Source organism: Periplaneta americana, chromosome 2 (assembly GCF_040183065.1).
Source record: "Periplaneta americana isolate PAMFEO1 chromosome 2, P.americana_PAMFEO1_priV1, whole genome shotgun sequence".
Taxonomy (NCBI): domain Eukaryota; kingdom Metazoa; phylum Arthropoda; class Insecta; order Blattodea; family Blattidae; genus Periplaneta; species Periplaneta americana.
In genome coordinates this window covers 17,387,372-17,395,339 of record NC_091118.1, presented here as the reverse complement: position 1 = coordinate 17,395,339, position 7,968 = coordinate 17,387,372, and the positions used below count along the sequence as shown (strand labels likewise).

Sequence of the window (7,968 nt, the reverse complement as noted above, 5' to 3'; positions counted from 1 at the left end):
TAATATAATATAATATAATATAATATAATATAAGTTATTTGAAGGGTTCAGAACCATTGTGGGCCAAGCGCCATTTACTGAATACGTAGAAAACAAGGGTTAAAAGTAAGTTATTAGCATAATTCAATGGAAACATATATCAAGTAAAATAAAGTATACACATTAAATCTAAATGATATGTCACTCTTCATTAAAGTATGGATGCATGTAATAAAAATTAAGAAACATGTTAAAGGAATTGTCATTGCACCAAATGAGTGGTCTCTGGACCAAAATGATCGCATTTTAATTATTTAAATACAATTTAAATTAAGTAACATATTAAACGATTTATCCTTCTATCAAACACGAATGTCCCCTGGATCAAATGTCCTATTTTAATTATGTAATTACTTTATATTTATTTCTAACGGGTGCAGCGGAGCGCACGGGTACGGCTAGTGAAGGAATAAATGAAGGCTTGAAAAATTAAAGCTTTATTTTGTTAATGTTTGAAGATATAAACTCGTAAATGAATGAATCATACTTTACTTTCATACAAATATAATTGTATAACTGAAATTCGCCTAGTACACCGATATGATCGTTTGTTCCTACGTTTGTTATGAACACTTTTTAATAATTGAAATTTACGCTGATGTTTTAGGAAATGCAGCTTCAGTAAATTAAGAAGCTTAAGCGATGGACCGTCCAGATTCAACATCATAGATGTAATGAACATATTTTATAACAATTTCCTGAGGAATAGATGACGAAGAGCGACTTCATATTGGTTCCCATTAAGTTGTTGTTGTTTTCTAATGCCAGGCGTTTGACAATAAAGTCATTTGACCTCTTGCACTCCAATATTTTTCAAAGATATTATCATGGTTAGCCACTGAAGCACAGATTTTGAGGTGTTCCGAATCCATTTCTTGGTTTGAGTTGCGCAATGGGCAGTTAGGGGACTGATATATTCCAATTCTATGCAGGTGTTTAGCCAAACAATCATGGCCTGTTGCCAATCTAAATGCAGCTACAGACGATTTTCGTGGTAAATCGGGAATTAACTGTGGATTTTGATGCAGAAAGTTCCATTTTTTTCCATGGGGTTGTGTTATCAAATGTTGTTTGTTGAAGTCTAAGTATGTAGATTTAATAAATCTCTTCACAGAGTAATACGTAGATTTAGTAACAGGTCTGTAAGTAGCAGTGCTGCCCTTCTTTGCTAAAGCATCCGCATTCTCGTTTCCCAGGATTCCACAATGGGATGGTATCCATTGGAATACAATTCTTTTATTGAGTGATGTTAGTTGAGAGAGCATTTTAGTTATTTCTGCTGTTTGAGATGAAGGTGTGTATTTAGAGACTATTGATAGAATAGCTGCTTTGGAGTCTGACAATATAACTGCATTCCTAAATTTATTGATGTGGCATAGAAGATTCCTGAGACTTTCACTTATTGCAATGATTTCTCCATCAAAACTTGTTGTTCCATATCCAAGAGATCTATAAAGTGAGAAGAGACAGCACGTAACACCTGCACCGGCACCTTGTTCTCTGGAGATCAAGGATCCGTCGGTGTATAAATGAAGCCAGTTTTGTGGAGGGTACCTAATATTAATTGTCTCTAAAGACAATTGTTTCAGTATTTCAGTGGGTTCCCATGAAGTTGAAGTAAAACATCTACAAGAAGAGTACATATTTTGAACTTAGGGATATCATACCTACAATATCCTTTAGGTTTAGTTCCAAATCCCGACACAAAACGTGTTTAATTGCTACGTCAAAAAAAAAGAATGAGCGTCTAATTAAATCGACTTTATGCAAACAACGTAATATTATGAGATATACTTACTTGTGGCTTTTAGAGAGCCCGGAAGTTCATTACCGCCCTCACATAAGCCCGCCATCGGTCCCTCAGCAAGATCAATCCATTCTCCACCGTCATATCCCACCTCCCTCAAATCCATTTTTATATTATCCTTCCATCTATATTACGTCTCGGCCTCCCCGAAAGTCTTTTTTCCTCCAGCCTCCCAACTAACACTCTATATACATTTCTGGATTCGTGGTTTCGCCCATACGTGCTACATGCGCTGCCCATCTCAAACGTCTGGAATTAATGTTACTAATTATGTCACGTGAAGAATACAATGCGTGTAGTTCTATGTTATGTAATTTTATCGTCCACACCTGTGGAGTAACAGTCAGCGCGTCTGGCCGCGAAACCAGGTGGCCCGGGTTCGAATCCCGGTCGGGGCAAGTTACCTGGTTGAGGTTTTTTCCGGGGTTTTCCCTCAACCCAATACGAGCAAATGCTGGGTAACTTTCGGTGCTGGACCCCGGACTCATTTCACCGTCATTATCACCTTCATCTCATTCAGACGCTACATAACGTGAGATGTTGATACAGCGTCGTAAAATAACCTAATAAAATAAAAGAATAAAAAATGTAATTTTATCCATTCTCCTGTAACTTCATCCCTCTTAGCCCCAAATATTTTCCTAAGCAACTTATTCTCAAACACTCTTAACCTATGTTCCTCTCTCAAAGTGAGAGTCCAAGTTTCACAGCCATACAGAACAACAGGTAATATAACTGTTTTATAAATTCTAACTTTCAGATTTTTTGACAGCAGACTGGATGACAAAAGCTTCTCAACCGAATAATAACAGGTATTTCCCATATTTATTGTGCGTTTAATTTCCTCCCGAGTGTCATTAATTTATATTTGTTAGTGTTGCTCCAATGTATTTGAATTTTTCTATCTCTTCAAGGGATAAATGAATCCTATAGATTCAAAATCCCCCATATCCACCTCACAAATTGTAGGATTTTGACAGTAACTGGTTCAAAATAGAGAGAATTTTCAACCTAACAGTGACTTTTAACAAACCGTTTTGCTTTAAAATTAGTGGCTTTTTGAATTCAAACTATATAAATCATTTGAATTGATTCTTAGCAAGAAATTTGTGGGCATAACCCAATAATGAACAAAATGGTTTTTAGGGGATTTTGAATCTAGTGGATTCAAATGTAATATTATAAGATATATTTCATAGAAAAATATCCTATTGTTCATCGAGTATGTGCTATGAATATTTCTTGGATTTAGATATAAGTCCTAAACTGTATTGTTGAGGAAACGGTTAAATACAGGGCTTCTTCGTAAGATTTTTTTTGTTTGTAACGTATTTAATGATTTAAGTTATTTTGTAGTTGTCTATTTACATTTTAATAGCTTTGCACTCGATATATGTATATTTAAAAACAGTATTTATTACATATCACACACATTTATTATTAAGTATTACTGACAGCTCGCTTTAGAATATACCATTAGGAAAGTTCAGGATAACAGGCAGGGTTTGGAATTGAACGGGTTACATCAGCTTCTTGTCTATGCGGATGACGTGAATATGTTAGGAGAAAATCCACAAACGATTAGGGAAAACACGGAAATTTTACTTGAAGCAAGTAAAGCGATAGGTTTGGAAGTAAATCCCGAAAAGACAAAATATATGATTATGTCTCGTGACCAGAATATTGTACGAAATGGAAATATAAAAATTGGAGATTTATCCTTCGAAGAGGTGGAAAAATTCAAATATCTTGGAGCAACAGTAACAAATATAAATGACACTCGGGAGGAAATTAAACGCAGAATAAATATGGGAAATGCGTGTTATTATTCAGTTAAGAAGCTTTTATCATCTAGTCTGCTGTCAAAAAATCTGAAAGTTAGAATTTATAAAACAGTTATATTACCGGTTGTTCTGTATGGTTGTGAAACTTGGACTCTCACTCTGAGAGAGGAACATAGGTTAAGGGTGTTTGAGAATAAGGTGCTTAGGAAAATATTTGGGGCTAAGCGGGATGAAGTTACAGGAGAATGGAGAAAGTTACACAACACAGAACTGCACGCATTGTATTCTTCACCTGACATAATTAGGAACATTAAATCCAGACGTTTGAGATGAGCAGGGCATGTAGCACGTATGGGCGAATCCAGAAATGCATATAGAGTGTTAGTTGGGAGACCGGAGGGAAAAAGACCTTTGGGGAGGCCGAGACGTAGATGGGAGGATAATATTAAAATGGATTTGAGGGAGGTGGGATATGATGATAGAGACTGGATTAATCTTGCACAGGATAGGGACCGATGGCGGGCTTATGTGAGGGCGGCAATGAACCTTCGGGTTCCTTAAAAGCCATTTGTAAGTAAGTAAGTATTACTGACAGCAGTCCGCACCTGTGGAGTAACTGTTAGAGTGTCTGGCCGCGAAATCAGGTGGCCTAGGTTCGATTCCAGGTCGGGGCAAGTTACCTGGTTAGGTTTTTTTCCGGGATTTTCCCTCAACTCAATAGGAGCAAATGGTGGGTGACTTTCGGTGCTGGACCCCGGATTCGTTTTACTGACGTTATCACCTACATCTCATTCAGACGCTAAATAAAAGCGTCGTAAAATAACCTAAAAAAATACTAAAAGCCATTGTTTTAAGGTAAGCGTTCTCTACATCGTATCGCACTCCTCGTACGAATCGCACGCAACGGATATTTTAAGTGCAGTGCGTTCACTGTAACGGCTCCGCCTCATCGCCTCATCGGATTCCCCTATCAGCTGTTTAAAACATGACGTCGTACAATATTGACATTACTGAAAGCAGAGGAGTTGAGGTTAGGTCTATTAATTACGTCTGTTAGCGAATAAGAATTTGTAATTGCTTCATGCGTCTTAATTGAAGAGGAAGAAACGAAAGAAATATTGGTTACATAATGTATTTGCAAGAAACGACTTTATTACTGTAATGGGAACGCCTCAAATTATATAATTCCTCGCAATTTTCTACACGCGAAATAAGTTTCCCGTCTGCCATTTTGGCGAGACGCCGAACATAGCACAACATAATAGTAACAGTTGAGCAATTAAAATTGATTTATTAAAGAAGGCCATGATCGCACGCATCGGAAAAGTTGCCCATCCGAGAAACGTGGACGGATTTGCCGAGAGGCGATGCGTCCGATACGATGTAGTGCGGTTACATAACAATTACAGCAAAGATAGTCTTTTTCCGATCCGTGCGATTCGTCCGATACGTGCGATACGATGTAGTGAACGCGGTTACATAACAATTACAGCAAAGATAGTCTTTTTCCGATCCGTGCGATTCGTCCGATACGTGCGATACGATGCAGTGAACGCGGTTACATAACAATTACAGCAAAGATAGTCTTTTTCCGATCCGTGCGATTCGTCCGATGCGTGCGATACGATGTAGTGAACGCGGTTACATAACAATTACAGCAAAGATAGTCTTTTTCCGATCCGTGCGATTCGTCCGATACGATGCAGTGAACGCGGTTACATAACAATTACAGCAAAGATAGTCTTTTTCCGATCCGTGCGATTCGTCCGATGCGTCCGATACAATGTAGTGAACGCGGATACATAACAATTACAGCAAAGATAGTCTTTTTCCGATCCGTGCGATTCGTCCGATACGATGCAGTGAACGCGGTTACATAACAATTACAGCAAAGATAGTCTTTTTCCGATCCGTGCGATTCGTCCGATGCGTCCGATACAATGTAGTGAACGCGGATACATAACAATTACAGCAAAGATAGTCTTTTTCCGATCCGTGCGATTCGTCCGATACGATGTAGTGAACGCGGTTACATAACAATTACAGCAAAGATAGTCTTTTTCCGATCCGTGCGATTCGTCCGATGAGTGCGATACGATGTAGTGAACGCTAATGTTCGAGAATCCTATTGGAAATTCGCATTGTTGCCACTAGAGTGCATATTCACGTTTTGCATTGTGGCGCCCCTGGCGGTAGCATGGGAACTGTCTTTGTTCAACTGTTCTTGCAGCTGCTGCCATCTTATGGTTGGCCACGGAAATATGCAGTAAGCTTGTGGTTTTATGACAGGTCTGTTGTCGGTATTCCAGGGTGCAGAAGGTTGTGTTTTGTTCGATCCCAAGTGCCCGGTAATGTGAGAAAAAATTGTAGCCGAAGACCTGCACTTCAGTGAATTCGGTGAGTGATTGATTCAAGCATTATTTTTCTTACTTCTTATCCAGTGACTCCCATCTTGCTAAACTAATTCACAAAAACTGCACTGTACGTCGATAAACATAGGTGAAACAGGTGGATGTTTGCGTTGAGCCCAGAGAAAATGCGGGAAGTTTTTTTCCTCAGTAACGTGTTTTGTGACGATCGCTGGTCTTTTTTCTTCCGTATGACATCGCATTAGAGTCAGTTTCATTAATTTGGAGGTCACTGGATAACTTTACGTGTAAATAATAACAGCATATTTCCCACCATTATATCATGAAGTAATTGAAGCTATTGTTATCGTTACCATGACTACAAACTGTGAAAACAATGTTACTTTTTCATGTACAATGGTATCAACAGTGTTGTTCACATATTAACATAAACAGGTGCACGTGTTTCGTAAACCAACAGTAAAATTCACCTAGAATTATTATTATTATTATTATTATTATTATTATTATTATTATTATTATTATTATTATTATAACCTGGGAGCAACAGTAACAAATATAAATGATACTCGGGAGGAAATTAAACACAAAATAAAATGGGAAATGCCTGTTATTATTCGGTTGAGAAGCTTCTATCATCCAGTCTGCTGTCATAAAATCTGAACGTTAGAATTTATAAAACAGTTATATTACCGATTGTTCTTTATGATTGTGAAACTTGGACTCTCACTTTCAGAGAAGAACAGAGATTAAGGGTGTTTGAGAATAAGGTTCTTAGGAAAATATTTCGGGCTAAGAGGGATGAGGTTACAGGAGAATGGAGAAAGTTACACAACGCAGAACTGCACGCATTGTATTCTTCACCTGACATAATTAGGAATATTAAATCCAGACGTTTGAGATGGGCAGGACATGTAGCACGTATGGGCGAATCCAGAAATGCATATAGAGTGTTAGTTGGGAGGCCGGAGGGAAAAAGACTTTTGGGGAGGCCGAGACGTAGATGGAAAGATAATATTAAAATGGATTTGAGGGAGGTGGGATATGATGATAGAGACTGGATTGATCTTGCTCAGGATAGGGACGTATGGCGGGCTTATGTGAGGGAGGGAATGAACCTTCGGGTTCCTTAAAAGCCAGTAAGTAAGTATTATTATTATTATGATGATGATGATGATTATTATTATTATTATTATTATTATTATTATTATTATTATTATTGTTATTATTATTATTTTCTCAAATGTTCCTCTCGAAAAAATGAATGATATGATGGTCCGAAACTGAACTAATATAAACAAAACACAACAGCAATAATGTAATTTTTAGTTGGTTATTTGACGACACTGTATCAATTATTAGGTTATTTACCGTCGATGGGATAGGTGATAGCGAGATGGTATTTGGCGAGATGAGGCCGAGGATTCGCCAAAGATTATCTGACATTCGCCGTACAGTTGGAGGAAACCTAGGAAAAACCCAACCAGGTATCAGCCCAAGAGGGAATCGAACCCATGCCCGAGCGCAACTGTGGATCGGCATGCAAACGCGCTGCCGCCTGAGCTACGCCGGGACTTTGCAATGTAATTATGACAAAAATCCTTAGAGGCTGTATCTTCATGGGAAGATTCAGATGTTGACAGCCTAAGGGCAATACACTTATATAGTTTGAAAATATAAATGAGAATTCATTTTGTTTTACTTTTTTTTTTTTTTAGTTAGTTATTTAACGGTCTGTACTAGATTATTTAGTGTCGGTGCTGATGACGTGAATATGTGAGGAGAAAATCCACAAACGATTAGGAAAAACACGGGAATTCTACTTGAAGAAAGTAAAGCGATAGGTTTGGAAGTAAATCCCGAAAAGACAAAGTATATGATTATGTTTCGTGACCAGAATATTGTACGAAATGAAAATATAAAAATTGGAATTTTATGCTACGAAGAGGTGAAAAAATTCAAATATCTT

The 7,968-nt window shown here is 37.8% G+C and overlaps 1 protein-coding gene across 1 annotated transcript in view; it reads left to right on the top strand.

The window, feature by feature from the left end:
* The first annotated feature begins 5,889 nt into the window (after window positions 1-5,889).
* LOC138714401 (uncharacterized) overlaps window positions 5,890-7,968 on the top strand; it is a 513,148-nt gene continuing 511,069 nt past the window's right edge. Inside the window, exon 1 of the mRNA XM_069846610.1 lies at window positions 5,890-6,027. The gene's annotated coding sequence lies outside the window, so the exon portion shown is untranslated. The remainder of the gene's footprint in view (window positions 6,028-7,968) is intronic.